Source organism: Rhinatrema bivittatum, chromosome 1, assembly GCF_901001135.1.
Source record: "Rhinatrema bivittatum chromosome 1, aRhiBiv1.1, whole genome shotgun sequence".
Taxonomy (NCBI): domain Eukaryota; kingdom Metazoa; phylum Chordata; class Amphibia; order Gymnophiona; family Rhinatrematidae; genus Rhinatrema; species Rhinatrema bivittatum.
The window spans coordinates 465955264-465975777 of NC_042615.1; the positions used below are offsets into that span (position 1 = coordinate 465955264).

General features: G+C 40.8%; 1 long non-coding RNA gene across 2 annotated transcripts in view; it reads left to right on the top strand.

The window, feature by feature from the left end:
• The window catches only part of LOC115081118, an 84829-nt gene extending 66032 nt beyond the window's left edge, over positions 1–18797 (top strand). Inside the window, exons 2-3 of one of the 2 annotated variants that reach the window (XR_003853732.1) lie at positions 16943–17058; positions 18328–18797. This is a non-coding gene — a long non-coding RNA (uncharacterized LOC115081118). The remainder of the gene's footprint in view (positions 1–16942; positions 17059–18327) is intronic. The other variant, XR_003853733.1, reaches the window with a different exon arrangement.
• Positions 18798–20514: the final 1717 nt, after the last annotated feature.

The following is a 20514-nucleotide window of genomic DNA, read 5'->3' on the forward strand; positions in this document are numbered from 1 at the left end:
GTTCTGTGTTCACTAAAGAGGACCCTGGAGAAGGACCGACCCTAGTTAACAAGAAACTGGAGGGGAATGGAGTAGATGTAACTCCATTTACAGTAGAAAATGTATGGGAAGAGCTGGTGAAACTGAAAGTGGACAAAGCCATGGGGCCTGATGAAGTTCATCCCAGAATACTGAGGGAGCTCAGAGATGTGCTGGCGGGTCCGCTGTGTGACCTATTCAATAGATCCCTAGAAATGGGAGTGGTGCCGAATGATTGGAGGAGAGCGGTGGTGGTCCCGCTTCACAAGAGTGGGAACAGAGAAGAGGCTGGTAACTACAGACCGGTTAGCCTCACTACGGTGGTGGGAAAAGTAATGGAGTCACTGTTGAAAGAGAGAATAGTGAACTATCTACAGTCGGGAGAATTGCTGGACCAGAGGCAGCATGGATTCACCATTGGAAGATCCTGTTAGACAAATCTGATTGACTTTTTTGACTGGGTAACCAAGGAATTGGATCGAGGAAGAGCACTCGATGTCATCTACTTGGATTTCAGCAAAGCTTTTGACACTGTCCCGCACAGGAGACTGGTGAATAAAATGAGAAGCTTAGGAGTGAGTGCCGAGGTGGTGGCCTGGATTGCAAACTGGTTGACGGACAGAAGACAATGTGTGATGGTAAATGGAACTCTCTCTGAAGAGAGAGCGGTTTTAAGCGGTGTACCGCAGGGATCGGTGTTGGGACCGGTCCTTTTCAATATCTTTGTGAGCGACATTGCGGAAGGGATAGAAGGTAAGGTATGTCTTTTTGCGGATGACACTAAGATCTGCAACAGAGTGGACACGCCGGAAGGAGTGGAGAGAATGAGACGGGATTTAAGGAAGATGGAAGAGTGGTCGAAGACATGGCAGCTGACATTCAATGCCAAGAACTGCAAAGTCATGCATATGGGGAGTGGAAATCCAAATGAACTGTATTCGATGGGGGGAGAAAGGCTGATGTGCACGGAGCAGGAGAGAGACCTTGGGGTGATGGTGTCTAATGATCTGAAGTCGGTGAAACAATGTGACAAGGCGATAGCTAAAGCCAGAAGAATGCTGGGCTGCATAGAGAGAGGAATATCGAGTAAGAAAAGGGAAGTGATTATCCCCTTGTACAGGTCCTTGGTGAGACCTCACCTGGAGTATTGTGTTCAGTTCTGGAGACCGTATCTCCGAAGAGACAGAGACAAGATGGAGGCGGTCCAGAGAAGGGTGACCAAAAAGGTGGAAGGTCTTCATCAAATGACTTATGAGGAGAGATTGAAGAATCTAAATATGTACACCCTGGAGGAAAGGAGGAGCAGAGGTGATATGATACAGACTTTCAGATACTTGAAAGGTTTTAATGATCCAAAGACAACGACAAACCTTTTCCGTAGGAAAAAAATCAGCAGAACCAGGGGTCACGATTGGAAGCTCCAGGGAGGAAGATTCAGAACCAATGTCAGGAAGTATTTCTTCACGGAGAGGGTGGTGGATGCCTGGAATGCCCTTCCGAAGGAAGTGGTGAAGACCAGAACTGTGAAGGACTTCAAAGGGGCGTGGGATAAACACTGTGGATCCATAAAATCAAGAGGCCGTCAATAAAGAGTGGGTGGCTTGCCAGAATGACGGCTACTGCCTGGAGATAATACCCTTATTCAATAAACATACACATGGTTACTGTGACTCCAACATCGCTCTAAGCTACAACAGCAAGAGGAAATGTGGAAAAAAGGATTCGCACTCACAAAGTGGGTAGTAGCTGGCTTGTTACGGCGGTTACTAGGGATGTGCAGACCAAAAGTTTAAGTTCATAAGTCCATAAGTCGAAAGGGGGTCCCATTTGTGGTCAATATGGACATATGGAGAATTCCATAAGTTGAGTCTATGTCCATATGTGCAAATAAAAATTTAAACCCCTCACCCGCCTTAATCCCGCCCCCCCCCCCCCAAGACTTACCAAAACTCCCTGGTGGTCCAGCGGGGTCAGGACGCCATTCCTGAACTCCTTTGCAAGGAGCACGTGACGTCGGCGTCACGTCGGAGTGACGCGGCATCACGTGATTCTCCTCGGGTTCGCTCCCGGACCCCTCGGGCCCAAAAGGCACTTTTGGCCAGCTTGGGGGGGCCTCCTGACCCCCCCAAGCTGGCCAAAAGTGCCTTTTGGGCCCAACGAGGGGGTCCGGGGTCAGGGGGGTCAGGAGGCCCCCCCAAGCTGGCCAAAAGTTCCTTTTGAGCCCAACGAGGGGTCCCGGAGCGAACCCGAAGGGAATCACGTGACGTCGGCGTGACGCGGCGTCACGTGATTCCCCTCGGGTTCGCTCCGGGACCCCTCGTTGGGCCCAAAAGGCACTTTTGGCCAGCTTGGGGGGGTCAGGAGGCCCCTCCAAGCTGGCCAAAAGTGCCGTTTGGGTCCAACGAGGGGTCCGGGAGCGGAACCGTGATGGACCACGTGACGTCGGCGTCACGTGATTCCCCACGCGTCCGCTCCCGGACCCTCACGGAACTTTTGGCCAGCTTGGGGAGTTTTGGTAAGTCTTGGGGGAGGGGATTAAGGAGGGTAAGGGGTTTAAATTTTTATTTAGATCAACATTCGCGATTTCCAACGTATTCAACATAGCTATGTTGAATAAGTTGGAAATCCGATTGTTTACGCCTCATCATTTTTTTAAGTTAAAAAAAAAAAATAAGTTGCGTTTTCCATTTAAGTTCAAAACGAATGCACACCCCTAGCGGTTACTACCCCAAACCAAATAAGCCTGATACTTCACTTTCAATGCATATCCAACATAGCTCTCTGCTTCAACGGCAGGGAAGAAGAAGAAAAACTGATACTTCACGCATATCCAGCATAGCTCTCTGCTTCAACGACAGGGGAGAAGAAGAAAAACTGATACTTCACGCATATCCAGCATAGCTCTCTGCTTCAACGACAGGGGAGAAGAAAAACTGATACTTCACGCATATCCAGCATAGCTCTCTGCTTCAACGGCAGGGGAGAAGAAAAACTGATACTTCACGCATATCCAGCATAGCTCCCTGCTTCAACAGCAGGGGAGAAGAAAAACTGATACTTCACGCATATCCAGCATAGCTCTCTGCTTCAATGGCAGGGGAGAAGAAAAACTGATACTTCACGCATATCCAGCATAGCTCTCTGCTTCAACGGCAGGGGAGAAGAAAAACTGATACTTCACGCATATCCAGCATAGCTCTCTGCTTCAACGGCAGGGGAGAAGAAAAAAGGATTCGCACTCACAAAGCGGGGAGTAGCTGGCTTGTTACGGCGGTTACTACCCCAAACCAAATAAGCCTGATACTTCACTTTCAATGCATATCCTGCTTCAACGGCAGGGGAGAAGAAAAACTGATACTTCACGCATATCCAGCATAGCTCCCTGCTTCAACGGCAGGTTGAGAAGAAAAACAACCAATAAGGGCTGAATAACACAGTCTGGGTAAAACAAATAAGCATGGGTGTAGCTTGCTTATTGCGGCGGTTACTTCCCCTACTACCCATAACTAATCAAGCTTGATATTTCACTTGGTTGCAGCTCCATCACTGCTTTATTTATTTATTTATTTTTAATTTTTATATACCGGAATTCCTGTATGCAATACAAATCATTCCGGTTTACAAGTAACGAAAAGGTTGCCCTGGTCTGGGAGGTTAGACCGGGGTTTTGTACATAGAACATTAAACATTGAACAATAACAATCAACCATTAAACATTATTACAAGGAACATTGAAGGTAAAAATAACATTTAGCAAATGGCAGTTAACATTATTAGTGTTTTGGAATAGAATGTGTGTGTACAACTTTTTACAAGGAACTTTAGTAGTGAAGATAATCTGCAAATGTACTGTTATATAGTATGTAAATAATGACTGTTAAATAAACATAACGAATAAGCAAGTACATATATGTAATTAAGTGCAAGGTGTTAATGTCAACCTGCAATGGTTGGAACTGAGAGTCATGCTGAGGTGCCTATTTACCCTCTGGGAATTGAAAGGCTTGACTGAAGAGCCAGGTTTTTAACCGTTTTTTGAACTCTGGTAGACTAGGTTCGAGTCGTAGGACTGGTGGGAGCGCATTCCATTGGTGTGGTCCAGCAGTTGAGAGTGCTCTTTTTCTTAGAGTTGATTTGGTTGGAGCTGCGACTAATGTGCCTTTGTAGGCGCTTCTGATGGGTCTGGAGGGTAAGTGTAGACGTAGTTGAGTTTGTAGAGATACAGGTGCGATGTTATGAATTGCTTTATGAATAATAGTTAAGGTTTTATATAGGATTCTCTGCTTGATGGGTAGCCAGTGGAGGTTGCTCAAGATGGGGGTAATATGGTCTCTTCTATTAGTGTTAGTTAGGATTCTGGCTGCGGTGTTTTGTACCATCTGTAGAGGTTTGATGCTGTTGGCGGGGAGTCCAAGTAAGATTGAGTTACAGTAATCAAGTTTCGAAAAAATAATGGATTGGAGAACGAGGCGAAAGTCATTGAAGTGAAGGAGTGGCTTTAGTTTCTTTAGGACCTGTAGTTTAAAGAAGCAATCCCTGGTGGTTGTGTTTATGAATTTTTTTAGGTTAAGTTGGTTGTCGAGCCATGCTCCTAGATTCCTTACGTCTGCAGAGAGCTCCATGTTTAAAGGTGTGGGTTGTGCGAGGCTAATTGGGTGGGTGTTCGGGTTGTGTGAAATCAGTAGCAGCTCTGTTTTGCTTGAGTTTAGAATCAGGTTCAGGCTGGAGAGTAGTTGTTTAATTGGTTGGAGACAATTATCCCAGTAGGCGAAGGCTTTTTGAATTGATTCTGTGATGGGGATGAGGATCTGGATGTCGTCTGCATAGAGGTAATGCGTGAGCTTGAGTTGTGCATACATTAATGGTGGGGGTGGAAGGGAAATAGAACCAAAGAGCTAAGAGAAACAGATAAGTATGAGAAAAAAAATGTGAAGCTTGCTGGGCAGACTGGATGGGCCGTTTGGTCTTCTTCTGCCGTCATTTCTATGTTTCTATGTTTCTATTACTGGCATCAGTAGAATGGTATCTAATTAGGGGTCGATTTTTAAAAGTCTGCGCTTGGCGTTTATATGCACATGGTTCCCAGTGTGTGCACATGGACATAGCTATTTTATAAAATGCGTGCATTGGCATGCACATGTTACAACATACTATTCCCATGAGCACATGCATGCTGGATTTTAATGTCTGCGTGCGCATGTGTGGGCAGGTTGCCTTTTCTGTGCACAACAGGGGATATTTTCAAAAACAATGCATGGCAATGGGAGTATGGTTTTCAGAGTTTCCTCCCAGTCCAATCCAATTAAGAAGGGGACTGGGAGGGAATTTCCCTATCCAATTACCTTTTTCCCTCTCCTCCCCAACCCCTAACCCTTACCTATTAGATTTTTGTGTTTGTTTTAATACTTACTGCTCCTTTGGAGCAGAAGTAGCTTCAGCACACTGGCCAGCTGCTGGCGTGCATTTCCCTGGCTTTGTCCCATTAAGCTATGTTTATCTATATGTTCAGCAATTTTGTTCTTTATGATAGTTTCTACCATTTTGCCTGGCACAGACATCAGACTCACTGTCTGTAATTTCCTGGATCACCCCTTGATCCCTTTTTACAAATTGAAGTTACATTGGCAATCTTCCAGTCTTCAGGTACCATAGATGATGTTATTGATAGTTTACAAATTTGCAATAGCAGATCCACTATTTCATTTCTCAGTTCTTTCCCAGTCTAGGATATATACCATCTGGTCCAGGTAATTTGCTACTCTTTAGTTTGTCAATTTGCTCTTGTATACCTTCCAGGTTCATTGGAATTTGTTCAGTTCCTCTGAATCATCACCTTTGAATATAATTTCTGGCATGGATATATCTCTGCACATAATTATACTGGGCAATAACAGTTTAACAAGCAAAATAGTTTTTATTCTGCTTGTGCATACATCGATTGTGCACAAGTATTCAATACCACAATAGACCAATGCTTATAGTTGGAAGACCCCGACACAGCTATGTTTTGCATCAGGCTGCATCAGGGGGACCAGAGTTTTCAAAATCTATAATCAAACAAACGTCATGTAGTTATTGTGCAGTTAGGTGGACACAAAGGTATAAAAATGATAAATGGTTATCAATTAAAGGAGGGTCCAAGACACAGAAGTGGTAATATGTAAAACAACAAAGCAGGTAAACATAAATGTAAGATGGATATGACAAACATCAAGGGGTGGGAAAGTGGGGGAGGGAGGAGTGAGGGGAAGAGGAAGGGGAAGAGGAGAGGAAGGCAGGGGATAGGATACAGACGGGTGGTGGTGAAGGGGGGAAGGCAGGGAAGGGGGAGGGGGAAGGGGAGAAGAGGAGGGAAGGGAACGGGAAGGGAAAAAGGGGGAGGAGGGGGAAGAGGAAAGAAAGGAGAAGGGAGGGAAGGGGAAGGAGGGGAAGGAAAGGAACACTGAATGAATGCATAAAGACTGCCATTACAGAAAAGGATAAGAACTTGCAGAAAAGGATAAGAACTTACTTGAGATTTATGGGAACGGACGGATGTCAGCTGATTACTAAAACAGAAATTAATAACAAGGGACTGGTGATTTAGGCCGTTATATCAAGATAATAAAAGGAAATCACAGGTAAGTGGCTTGAGGAACTGGGTGTGTTCAGTACCTTAATAGTAGGTGTGCAGCTCAACTCATGGCAGTGACTATAACACCAAGGCATTGAAGAACTTGAAAACACTGTGACAACATATAAAAGTTCAGAAATGGCATAAGACTCCCAAGACTCTAAAAAAAAAAACTGGATCAACGAAACTCAAAAGAATAACTTTGAAATGTGAAGTCAACAGGGACTTTCTCGTGTTGGTCTATTGTAGTATTGAATACCTGTGCACAATCGATGTGTGCACAAACAGAATAAAGAACTATTTTGCTTGTTAAACTGTTATTGCTCAGTATAATTATTTGCCGCACATTATTTTGTGCTAATTACCTAAATGTGTGTGCTTCCTACTCCGCTCTCTGTTTATGGGTATATCTCTTACAGCTTCCTCAGTGAATACTGAAGCAAACAATTCAATTATTCTCTCTGCCATGGCTTCATCATCCCTAAGTTCTCCTTTTATACTTTGATCATTTAATGGTCCAACTGACTCCCTCGAATGCTTTTTACCTTGGATGTATCTGAAAAAGTGTTTTATTATGAGCTTTTGCTTCCATGGAAAGCTTCTTTTCAAATTCTCTCTTTGCCTTCCTTATCAATTCTTTGCATCTGACTTGCCACTGCTTATCGTTTCCTGTTTTTTTCACTCGGATCCCTTTCCCTTTTCTTGATAGATATTATTTTAGATATTATAGTCTCTCTTATCTCACCTTTCAACAATGCAGGTAGTCATTTAGCTTTCTTTCCACCTTTTCTAATGTGTGGAATACATCTGTTCTGGGCTTCCAAGATGGTATTTTTAAACAACATCCATGCTTGAACTAAATTCTTAAACTTTGCAGTTGCTCCTTTCAGTTTTTTCCTAACCATTTTCCTCATTTTATAAGTCAACATTTTGAAAGTCTAGGATGAATAACTAAAACGTGAACTCAGAAGAAAAGGATTTTTAAACTAAGAAGTGTGGATATCATAAAATTGTTCATTTTAATTAAATAATAATAACAACAGAGAGGTTCATATTCAAGCACTATGTGGCTTGGTAAGTTAGCCGGATAAACTTATCCGGCTAACTTAGAGCTAGATTCATCAAATTGCAATAAATATAGTGAAAATAGTGCCTGTGATAAGAAAGAGCATAGTTAGGCTAATTTGCAGCCTGCCGCATTGCATAGGTAAATACCGCATGTGGTGTTCTGTCAGCACATCACACATTGTGTCACTTATGGCACACTGAGTCAGTGTGTGGTGCATCATTTTATGCGGCTAGCATAAATATAGGGCAGAATAAAGTAAAAGTCCACATGATAATTTCAGTGTACTATTGTAGAAGTATTGCTTGGAAGCGACAACTCCACATATTTTTGCAAAACACATTACAATGTTTTAGCAGGTCCCCCGACACGGAACCCGTGTTTGCCACGAGGCTGTGTCGGGTGGGACAGAACAACAAGTTTCAAATCTAAAATTGCAAGCAAAATTAATCAGTAGTACTGTGGAACAATAAATCAATGGGAAACCTTTATCACAATCATAGCTGACAAAACATACATGTACCTGCATAAATTTTTAATTCAAAATGTCCAGGAGTGCACAGATACACTAACAACAAGGTTCTTTAAACAGATTCTTACAGCATTAAAATAACTTTGTTGTTAGTATATCTGTGCACTATATGCGGTTAAGCCACAGTGCAAGATTGAAAGGAGAAATAAAAGACAATTTAATTAATAAAAGATGTACCAAAATGTTTCTAAGGATGAAAATAATAAACCCAGATAAAAATTATCTTGATAATACAAAATAAAAATAGCTAGTAGATAACGTATAGTACTATTTAATAGGGTGACATCAGTAAAAGTAGGGATCTGCTGAGCTCAGAAAAAGGAAAAGCAGTTATAGAATCCAACGGTTGTGAGTCAGAAGTCAAACTTACCTTTCATTGCAAAAATCATTGAGAAAATTGTCCAATCACAACTCTCTGAATACCTTGACATGAACAACATACTTCACCCCTCTCAATTTTGATTCAGGAAAAACTTAAGCATAGAATCCCTACTTCTCTCACTAAATGACACAGTACTCAGAGGATTTGACAAAGGACAAAGCTACCTATTAATACTCCTGGATCTATCAGCTGCTTTCAACACAGTAAATCATGCAATCTTACTTGACAGATTAACTGAAATAGGAGTCATGGATACCACATTAAAATGGTTTTCCTCCTACCTATCACATAGAAATTTCCAAGTAATGTTCAACAACAGTCTCTCAAATAAAGTAAACCTCAACACAGGAGTGTCCCAAGGATCTGCCCTATCAGCTACACTTTTCAACATCTACCTACTACCTATCTGTCATGCACTAGAATGCCTTGGTTTAACCCACTTTCTATACACTGACAATATACAAATATTGGACCCCAAACAGATTACGCTGGAAGACACATATGAGAAAACAACTATCTATCTCTCAAAAATCAAACAGCATCTAACTGACCTGAAACTCATAATTAACATAGAAAAAATTGAGTTAATCATCCTCGACAAAAAAAACACACCACCACCCCCATGTTACCACTTAAAACAGAAAACCCAAATACCTTAATCTCACCTGTAACTCATACGCAAAATCTAGGAATCACCATAGACAAAGAACTTTCATTCAAAACCCACATAACCAACAAAATTAAGGAAGGATACCACAAACTACTGACGCTCAGATGTCTCAAACCCTTCCTTGCACAGGATGACTTCAGAACAGTCCTGCAATTACTTAACTTCTCCAACCTAGACTACTGCAACGCTCTACTCCTTGGCCTACCACTTGCTACCATCCACCCTCTCCAGATCCTACAGAATACAGCCACCAGAATTCTGACTGGATCATAAAAACATGAGCACATTACACCAACCCTCATCCCTTTACACTGGCTCCCAATAAAATACCATATAGAATACAAAGTACTTACAATCCTGCATAAAATAATCCAAGAACACCAAAACAACTGGCTAAGCAAATCCATCGTAATCCACGCTCCAAAACGGAACCTACGCTCAATGAACAAAGGCCTCCTCAAAATCCCTCATGCCAGAACCACAAAACTAAACACAACCTGCGAGAGAGCCATATCCATCGCCAGCCCCACACTATGGAACTCAATACCAATGGAAATAAGAAATCAACTAAATATCAAAATTTTCAAAAAAGACCTGAAAAACCTGGCTTTTCAGCAGAGCCTACTCAAACTCACTCAATCAACAAGACCACCATCCAACCATGCAACCCAACACCAAGAAAAATGCTCCATCCCTCAATCAATTAAATAACTACCACCATTTGAACACCTAAGTCAAGGTGCAACTGACCTCACTCACTACCCCTAGCCTATATGTAACAACAGTTTCTTTTTATATGTATCAACATGTATCAACATTGCTGCGATATTAGATTGTTAATATGTAATAATTATTTTATATGTAATCAACTAACAATCAAACCCCAAAACCTTCCTTCTTTATGACATTTTGCTGCATTGACTTTTGTAACCAATCTTATTTCACGAGCACTGTAAACCGTTCTGATGGCAAAACCGAATGAAGGTATACAAAACACGTCAAATAAATAAATAAATAAATAAATGAATAAATAAGCAGAGGTGCTGTCGAGATCCTCTGACTTCCAGGCCTATAAAAAATAGAATAAACCCCAAATAAGTAATGAAAGGACATTCACACTAATAGAAAGGATTAGTAAATGAGTAAATGTGGGTTCCTGCTAAAGGTAAGGTAAAAGTGAGGGGAGTTTAAATATAAAGTTGATGCTGTTCCATGTATTAGTACAGCAAATAGTAGGATTAATGCTAGAGTGTGAGTGGTTGTGATCCCTAGTCTTGATGAACACTGGAAAATTGAAAACTCAGAGTGATTCATCAAATGAATACACTCCATGCTGAAAAGATATTAGAGATACTGTTAAATGACAGAGATACTTGACAAAGCCAAGTGTTGGATGCACTGATATATAAATAGAGAGAAAAACCAAAGTCCATACCTAATACAAAGAATGTCTAAGTCCAATGTGGCAGGAACCGAAGAATGAATGTTTGAGTGACCAAAGTAATTTTATTATTTTGTGAAATTGTTCTTTCTTATAAAATGAAAAATAGGGACATTGTAATTATCTTTTGATGTATACTAGTTAGATATTCAAGTGACAAAAAGCTGCAAGTACATTTACATTAGGGGCACATACTAACTAGCTTACGGAAGACCTGGAGCAGTTGCAGGGAGATAAGTTTCTTTCGTTGATTTATTTGAAGAATAAGTTAATAGGAAAAGAAGAAGATGATGGCGACGAAAAGGAAAACTGGCCAGCATCGACAGAAGAAGAAACAGATATGTTGGTAATACCTAAAGAATGTTTAACACTTGAGCCAGGCCTGAGCACATACAAACATCAATTGTGAGTTACTAAAGATAAAACACAAGAAAATACAGCGAAAAAATAGAAGCTAAGACAAAGTGAGAAAAGAAAAGACTATTTTGAAAGAATAATACTTACCTGAATACCAAGGAAAGAAGTAGAAATACTGGACCTAAAACAAAAAGAGAGAAAAGGAAACACAAAGAATCAATTCTTTTTAGTTAAAGAAACAATATATGGAACATTAACTTTAATATAGAGATAAAAGGGGAAATTAAAGAGTAACACTTATCTGATAAGCAGCTGAAGTAGAAGTAACGCGAGCATTTTTTTTTTTTTTTTGTAATTTCTTTCTTAGTTGTAGTTTATAATTTCTTTAGGAAAAAGAAGAGAAATATAGGTTAAAGTTTATTGGGATAATTGTTGTTTAAATGTGCACACTGTTATAAAGAAACAGTATAATTTCTTTAAAAAAGTGTTTTAAATAAAATATCAAATAGTACAGTATTGTTCTATTTATCCTTGCCTCCCCTCTTTACTGCCAAGAGACTTCACTGGGTGGGTGGTAGCATCCCAAATCTCTACGCATCCCAATCCTAAGGGAGACCTAGAAGGGAAGACGGCACTGAACTTCACTCTCCTGTGGGTAACATCTGAGAGCTTGCTGCCTGTTCTGAAGATTACACTTTCAACACCAATCCCGGTCACCACAGCGATCCCATACCACAGGGGCAGCGGTTTACAACAGAAATGGCACCTCTCTGAAAGTGGAAGTAGCACCCCCCCTTCTGGCAGTCAGGCAGCAGGATGCCCTCATCTCAGGGCTATCAAGTTCAGCATCCAGGATAATGAGATGGTCATTGTAGGGGTTCTGGAGCATTATGCCATGCTGTTTGGCAACTGGGCGGCCAAGAACTCAAATGCATCTAAGGGCCATATCCAGCAAAACATAGCCCAAGGCATCTCCAGGCGCAGTGCATTCCAATGAAGTGGGGAGCAGGTGACCCACAAGTATCAGAACATCAAGGTGCAGCTGAAAGTCAAGGTGGCATCCAGAAATATATATATATATATATATATATATATATATATATATATATATATATATATATATATATACAGTGGACTGGAGGAGGAGCTTCTTATCCCATCGTCCTCACCCTCATGGAGGAGTGCCTCATGCAAAGGCTGGGACTGAATGTCTTCAAGGGCATGGCTGGGTAACTGGACACCACGCGTTACACAGTGACACAGACAGAGAAGCAGTAAGAGAAAGAAAGATGATAGTGCGGAGAGTAGAAGGTATCAGCCTAATGTCTTCCCTTCCCTGGAAGGGGATATGGTAGGTGAGGCCTATCAGGCAAAGTATTGTATAAGTTTTTGGCGAATCTGGCTGCCACTCAGTGTGGTGTCCTCAGCTCATGTGGGGACACATGGGGGATCCTGGGGGAGATCCTTAACTATATCCATTCATAGTTCATGGCGTAGAGCAAGATTATGGAAGACACAGCAGAGCAGCACTAGATCTCCAACTGTGGGTGGGGCATACGTTAAAGCTCCACCCATCTTGCCCAAATAACAAAATCTACTTTTCAGAACTCCGAAGGTGCATTCAATGACACAGCAGGTAGCGCCTCATTGTTCCTAATCTCTGCGGATGGGTATGGAATGTCAAGGGGGATGAGAAGCAGGTCCTACAACAACATCTGGAATCTCTTGCAGCAAAGACAGATTTAAGCCATCAATCATAGCATAGTCACATGCAGATCTGGCTTGCAAACCACAGCATCCTAAAAGACTGCAAAAGGTAGCCAATACCTTTCCCTGAGCTTTAAAGGCTGATTTGCCTAGCCTAAGTGCATGCCACATTGTACTGGGCCAGTATATGTGCAGGATAGCAGTATCAAAAAAGTAGCTCTGCTCTTCCGGACTACTAAATCACATCTGGGTATTCCAACAATTGAGTGCCAGGCCCTCCCAACTGAGCTAAGGCTACTGGTGTATAGCAAGCTGCCAACCTTGAAGCAATACATAAGAGCTGCCACACCTGTGTTAGCTGAAAAACGGTACTTCATGGTGTGATTGCGAATGTCCCTGCCATCTCTAGTATGTCCTCCATAGAAACCCATTTGTGAGCCCCGACACAGGAAATATGCCAGGCCACCAACATGTACAGGGCACTGCTTCTGGTTGAGGTGTTTGATGCTCAAGACAAACTGTGGCCGACATTGTGGATGATGCTTCACTAACCAGCAACATGTGATTGTGCAGTATAATGCAGTGTGGACACTTCAAACTTGTCATTAACCAGTGAGATATAAATAACTCCCAATAGGACAATAAGAACAGGGCCATTTTCAAATTTAACACATAGAAAGTGTATAGTGCCTGCTTACACACCAAGCTTTAGGGCTGATGCATTGTTTGCCATCACAAGATTAGCAGGCCTCTGCAGCATGGGGAGAAAATGGCAGGCCCTGGGGCAATGGCCTGCAGACGTAACTGTACAAACCACTTGACATGGCAGCAATGCTTTTCCTCCCCGCCCCCAGCTACCCCCCATGCCTGTGCCATTTGCTACCAACTCATAGTCAGAGATGGAAAGAAGCGTCTCTCATACCCATGAGCCAACCGTCACAGTACAGGCCGTCCTCAACATTTTCACACAGGGACAACTGCCTAAATAAAAAGGAATTGTACGCGGCTCCCGAATACCTGGCCACCACGTCAAAGATGCACATTTGAGTGTCACAGATCGGTTGAATGTTGATGGAGTGGAAGAGCTTTCTATTGCAGTACATCTGCCTGTCATGGGGTGGAATGATGACCACTTAGGAAAGTTTGTGAAGGCATAAAAGCCTCTCATCAAATCTATCAAGTCCTGCCTGTCCCGAGGAAATGCTATGTAGCGATAAATGTGGTCAAGACTGCCGTGATGACCTGGTCCAGACAGCAGGAAAAAGTGGTTTGGGACATTCCCCCCATGACCCCTACTGTCATTTGGAAGGAGCCGATTGCCATCAAATGCAGGGTGGCCCGGAACACCTTTCTGTGACCGGATCCAAATCCCTCAGATTTCTTCATATAATTCCAGGATAGCCCGAGAGCAGAGGTGATACCTGCAAACCACATAGTCCTCTGGCATGCCCATCAAGGATGTTTGTGGAGGAAAGATGCACGTCTGTATCTTCTCTGTTGTGGCCACCTGTGTGCCAGGTGCTGCCCTGGGCCCCATCCCTGTGGGGCCCTTGCCTCTGCCTCTAGTGCAGGTACTTCCCTAGAAGGGCTTGGACTAGGCCTCGCCTATTCTTGAGGTTGTTGTTGTTTTCTGCGGTGAGCCTCCCGAAACACCCATTATTCCCCTACAAATAAACTTGCCACAAACATTATAGCTTTAAGAAGCTAAACCAGGTAAGGACAGGTGTTTTTATTGGGGCAGGAAGGCCTTGTAGGTGTATCCATGATCATTCCTCTTTTTATCATGCGCAATAATCGCTGCGATAATATCCACGATCCTCAATATCAGCTGCGGGAGTGCGATAAATAGTTTTTTCACTGTACCACAAAAAAAGGTGTAATTATTTCCGGCATTAAATCCCGTGATAGTGTGCATTACTCTATCACATGCTGTGCTAGCAGACCCTCATTTCCATTTACTCCACCCAAATTCCTCCCACTCAAATCCTCAATTTTTAATTTGCATATGCATGTTGGGTTGTGTTATTTTATCGCGCTCATTGAAAGCATTATCGCATTACGGTATTATTGCACATGATAAGGCCCTAACATGAAATGATAAATGTCCCTGTAAGTCTATATATTTAGTGGTGCGGCCATTCCAATGAATATATCTTACTACCATAAAGGTAGCTGGATAGGTCTACCAGGCTAACTTCAGGACAGTCTACGAAACCACCAGACTTGGCTGGCTAAGTTATCCAGCTGAATATTGGATTTTGCCAAATAACTTATCCAGCTAACACAACTTCCCCAAGTTAGGCCACTGGAATGCCTCTAACTTTTTCAACCACATTTTAGCTACATAACAAGTTATCAGGCTAGAATTTAGCCAGCTAAGTGCTCAAATATTCATTTAACTGGATAACTTCTGAGTTATCCAGCTAAATGCTTCCAAATATGGACCTCATAAATAGTAAATCTAGGAGAAATAAAACATATTTTCAGAGAATAAAATCAGGAGACCTCAGAATGAGATTAAATAACATTAATTAATAAAAAAAAAAGCAATGGAATTCAGAGTCAGCCAGGTTGATATTTTAAGCAAAGCAGGTAGCGCTGCTGCTGTAAAGTCTATACAAGTTAATGTCCCAGTGTTTTCTTCTTCACTTTAATAGCACCACCCATTATCCTGTCTTGCATTTGACTGATAGGAATAGAATTTTATTATACATAGGCTATTATTAGCGCAATGCTGAAAGCATAAAAAGTATGAAGGATGTGAAAGAGCCAACAAAACAGGTCTTGATTAACTTCTGTGCAAGAGATGTTTGGTCAATGAATCAAAAAACAAGGTAGAAATCTAAATAACCTGCCACTGTTTTACAAATGCTCTTACACTCCTTTCAATGATACTTAATCTTCAGGAAATGCATTTGCAAGGTCTTCATGGACATGCTTAGTGAAACACATTGAATATATATATATTTTTAAAGAAACATTTTTCATGATTATATTTAGGAGCAAATGAACATATAAGTAAATAAAATAAGACCAAATCACCAAAATGTCCAGTTCCAGGAACTAGCTTTGATCTCTGCAGAGCCTCATGGAACAAGTAATTTAAATCATTTAATTTACTGTACTTATCACTTAGAATAAATGCACTATAACAGTTATAAAACAAAACAAAACAACATCTCTGCCAAAAAATCTTGTCATGCTTTTCTCTGGGAATTATTATTGTCTCTTGAATTTCTTGTTAAAATCTATCTGCATTTGTAAAACACAAAAATTAGAGACTTTCATTTTAATTACTCTGGTTTCTCTCAAACACTTCATTTTGAAAGCCTGACTTTCAAAGACCACATCGAGCCAAACCGAAATGCAGAGGCTGGTTAAACTGAAAGGGGACAGAGTGAAATATATACAGCAAGCCCCATTACCAGCATAGCAACATGCAAATGAAACCTGTGCATAGCGCAGACACCGGTTTTGATCAGACTCAGAATTTGTAACCTGGCAAACATGTCCAAGGTCTCTGGTTTCCTGTGGCAAGAGCAGGGTAGACAAATGCGGGGTGCAGTTTTCAAAGTCTTCTGCCACATTTTTAGCTGGATTTGTGTATTACTTATGAAACATAATTATATATATTTTTTTGTATTGCCAACATTTCAAATGTTTTCATTTTACAAAATATTGTTTTCCTATCTCTGTTGTCCACCTCTAGTTAATTTTCTTTGTTACTTTGATTTCTTTCTTTCTTCAATTCACTTTCCCCCATTTTTACATGTTCTTTCCCTTTATTTTTCCATGTTGTTTCTGTTTTCTCTCTATAAAATGTCCCCATCCCTTCACAGTACCTTTTTCTTCTCTCATCATCATCCTCTTCCCTGTTTGTTTTCCTCTTTCCTCCCCATCAAGTCTCCCCTCCTCTATCCCATCTATTGTCAGTTCTCATTGCTCCCCATCTGTCCTCCACTTAAGTTTCCCTACCTCCCATCTATTTTTTGGTTCCTACTTTCTACCCCTTCTCCTTTATGCATTCATTCCTGTGTCCCATCTATTCTCTTCTCCTGCTTCCTATCCCCTCTCATCCATTGCTTCTCCCCCATTCTTCTCTCTTTGCCACAGACTTCATTTACTCAAGCCTTTGTCCTGTTTCTTTTGATTCCAGAGCCCAGACCGGATCCTGTGATGAGGCAGATTCTGCTGCTATTTCTGCAGCTGAAGAACTGCAGGAAACACTGGTCCCAGGATAAGATTGTCTTGGAAGAGGACACTGGAAATTCAGTAAGCCACGTGATCAAAATGAGCTTCAATAGGGCCAAAAATTCCTGAACTGTACAACTGATTGAATACTCAGAGATTTTTCACCATGCATTCTTTGTCATCTTGCAAAAAGATATATGGGTCAGATCAAGGGTTATTTTATTCTATCCCATAGAGATCCTCACTTGCGAATACATTTTTTTCCATACCTTTAATTTTTATAGAATAGAGACCCATGAATCCAATTTTCGAAAGATTATACTTGGGTGCCTACGTTTTTACATAGGTAAAGCTGGAAGCTGCATATTGCACTTTATGTATGTGCTGCAAAGGTGCAGGGCTGAGAGCAGGCAGACAATGCAAGGGTTTTTTATTTTGACATTCCTGTGAATAACTTAGCTTTACAAGTGCAGTCTACAAATATAGTAGTGTGTATGGTTCCTCTAGCCCCTGAATTTTCAAAGAAATCTCTGCAGGTTTTTTACCTTTGAAGTTATGCTTATAGGGTCTGCAATCAATTTCAGAAATTGTATCCAGGGTGATCAGCTGGCTTTACCTTGTCAGGACAGGTAAATCTTAGTTTAGGGTTTACTCCATGAGAAGTTGTGGTTGTGATTCTCACAGATGTATTCAGGGTTGCAAGCTCATTTACTTCTTTTTAGAGTTTGATCACGCCTGTGCATTGGTAGTTAAGGTGAGTCACATTCAAGTCTTGGGAGTTTTTTCCCTGTCCTTAAAGGTCTTATAATCTAAGTTTATACCTCAGGCAATGCTCAAGGTCACAAACCTGGTTTCTCTGGCTCTCAGCCTGCTGCTCTAACCACTAAACAATTCCTCATGCATGCGATGGGGTAAAACCATGGATGGATGTGCTTGCCCTGACAAAACAAAGCCAGCCTGTCATGCTAATGTTGAAAAGTCTCTTTGTTATCTAAGTTGCATGTTCCGGTTTTATGCATCAGTTAACAACCTAGAGCTTGTAGAAACTTTTAATATCTTTAAAATGTTTGTCCAAGGTGTCTTCCTTTGAATGTTATCAGATCAACAAATCCATTGTCTGCTACCACAGAACATTTTGTGACAATTTGGTTTTTCTTGTTTTTATTCTAGTATGAGACAAATTATGCCCATCAATCCCCCACTTAATCATACAAATAGTGCATATTTCTGCCCTTGAACAATTATTGAGAAAGTTAGTTTTAAAGGAAGGTCACTACAAATCTGTTCAAGGACTGAATTATTTCTTCTTGAATATGAAACAAGAACTGCGTCTTTTCCCTTTTTATTTAGCTATGCAAAGGCTATCTCTCCCTAATGACCTGACACAGACCCAGCCAACGCCATCCATAATGAAAATCAATTGCACCAAGTCACTAAACAATTACTCCGTCTTCTTTAAAAGTGCCCAAGTCGTCAAAAAACAAGGATTCTGAGTCTGATTAATTTGCCATTTATCTAGAAGATTGCACAAGTTGCATTATTTAAGAAGTTGCCTTGTCTTCATGCCCTCAAAGGATGGACCTGAAATCAAAGTCTCAAGGATCGCCAGGTCTGCTGAAGGACATTTGATGACAATACTTTGAGCTGCTCATAAGTAAGGCCTTTGTACTTTAAAACTACAAACTAAGATAGACAGCATAAACTGCATATTATGTATGTATATATATATATATAGTACAAAAAAATAAGGCTGTGAATATATTTACTAGTGTTTCTTATGTGTACATTCGATAAATATAGAAAAATAGGAAACCTTAGGGATTGGCACAAAAATAACAAAAATCTATTTATTAATTTTTTCACAATTATATAAAATAAAATAATGCAATATACAAAGGGCTTGGCTAGCACCAGATGTTGAAAAGGGTAAAAGTCCAAAAAATGTCTTTATGCAGAGATGTTGGTGATTCAAAGTCTTTATAAATCCTGTGGGGGCAGAGATCTGCTCCAAATTGAAGGACAAACTGATGTTGGAAAATACATGCAGCACAAATATTGCTTAAGGACGCTGTTCCATTATAAACCCGTGTGAAATCAACTGTTCACTGCATAGGTTATCATATTAAAGAAAGTATAGAGTATTCTCATATGCACTGGAAGTTCACCATAGTCAGGGATTAGTGCATGTAAAAGTACTCACATAACTAGGTTTCTCACATACTGTGAACCGTGGATAAGCAATTTGCTGGCAGAGTTGCAATGTATACACATACTTATTTTATTTTTTAAAAAAGTACTATGAGATCTTTCAAACAACTCTGCATGGCATATATGTGCGTATATAGCCAGGCGCAGATTTATGATAGTGTTTTATAATTTGTGCACATCATAAAATGCATGTTTCTGTACCCTGCAGCATATGCATATATATGCATGCTTGTATGCAAACCAAAAATAAAAGAGTCCACTGGCAGGAGTGAACAACTATACAAAAGCAATTATGAAACACTCCGGAAATTTTATCCAACTGTGAAGCAGTAGCAGAATGTTTAAAGGATCATCAGAAACTAGCTGATGTAGATTTGACAGTATAAGGGCTATCATGTTTCGGTCATCAGTCTGAGTATTCAAAGTCCACTTAATGGCATGTTAGTACAAGATTTTTTTTTCAAATTTAAAAAAAAAGTTTTTTTATACTGCATTTAAAATCACTTGGTTTTAAGCACGAACAAAGCCCAAGCTACACTGGCTATGTTTCAATGTTTCTGCATCAGGGGAGACCTCTCCAATGTCAGATCAAAACAAGATTGGTGGATCATCAAAGCTGTTTAAATACTCAATAATTACAAAATCCTTTAATTGCACATTGTATGGGTATGGTCATGCTTTCACTGTTCTTCAACAGACTATTTTGGAACATATTATTCTTAGAATGTCAGGAATTTAATTTCATGATTAAATTACCATGAACAGTTCCAGATCTTTAAATTGCAGACTGTTCCAGCCTTTTGAGCTTAATGAAGAAATGGAGGAGCATTCAGTTATTTAAAACTGGCATGTTAGCATCTGGATTGTCATTGGCCTGTTTTTCTTTCAAAAATTATTTTTAAACTCCTCCTATTTTGCAGGAAACAGTTGAATAAGAAAATGAAGATAGCTGCCTAACTCAGTTAATTTGCATGCTAGAGATGACTCCTTTTATACAGAAAATCAAAACACAGGCAGTGTATGTAGGTTTTCTTCATGCTTAAAGATAAGTGATTTTAGGGAGATCATGTGATGCAGTGAGCCTGGTGAGATGCTTCCCATCGGAGCTCCGGGTGCTGATCCTCCGAAGCCTGACAATCTAAAGTATACAGATACCATTTTACGCGAACAGGACGAAATTCGCTTGGATGAAGGTTAGAGCATCTGGCCTGGTGAGCCATAGCCAACAGAGGATGACCGAAAAGACACCGTGGAAAGACAAAATAAAATCGATCGGAATGGAGCCCAAGATGGCTGACATCCGACGGGCCTAGATGATGCGGCCATGGC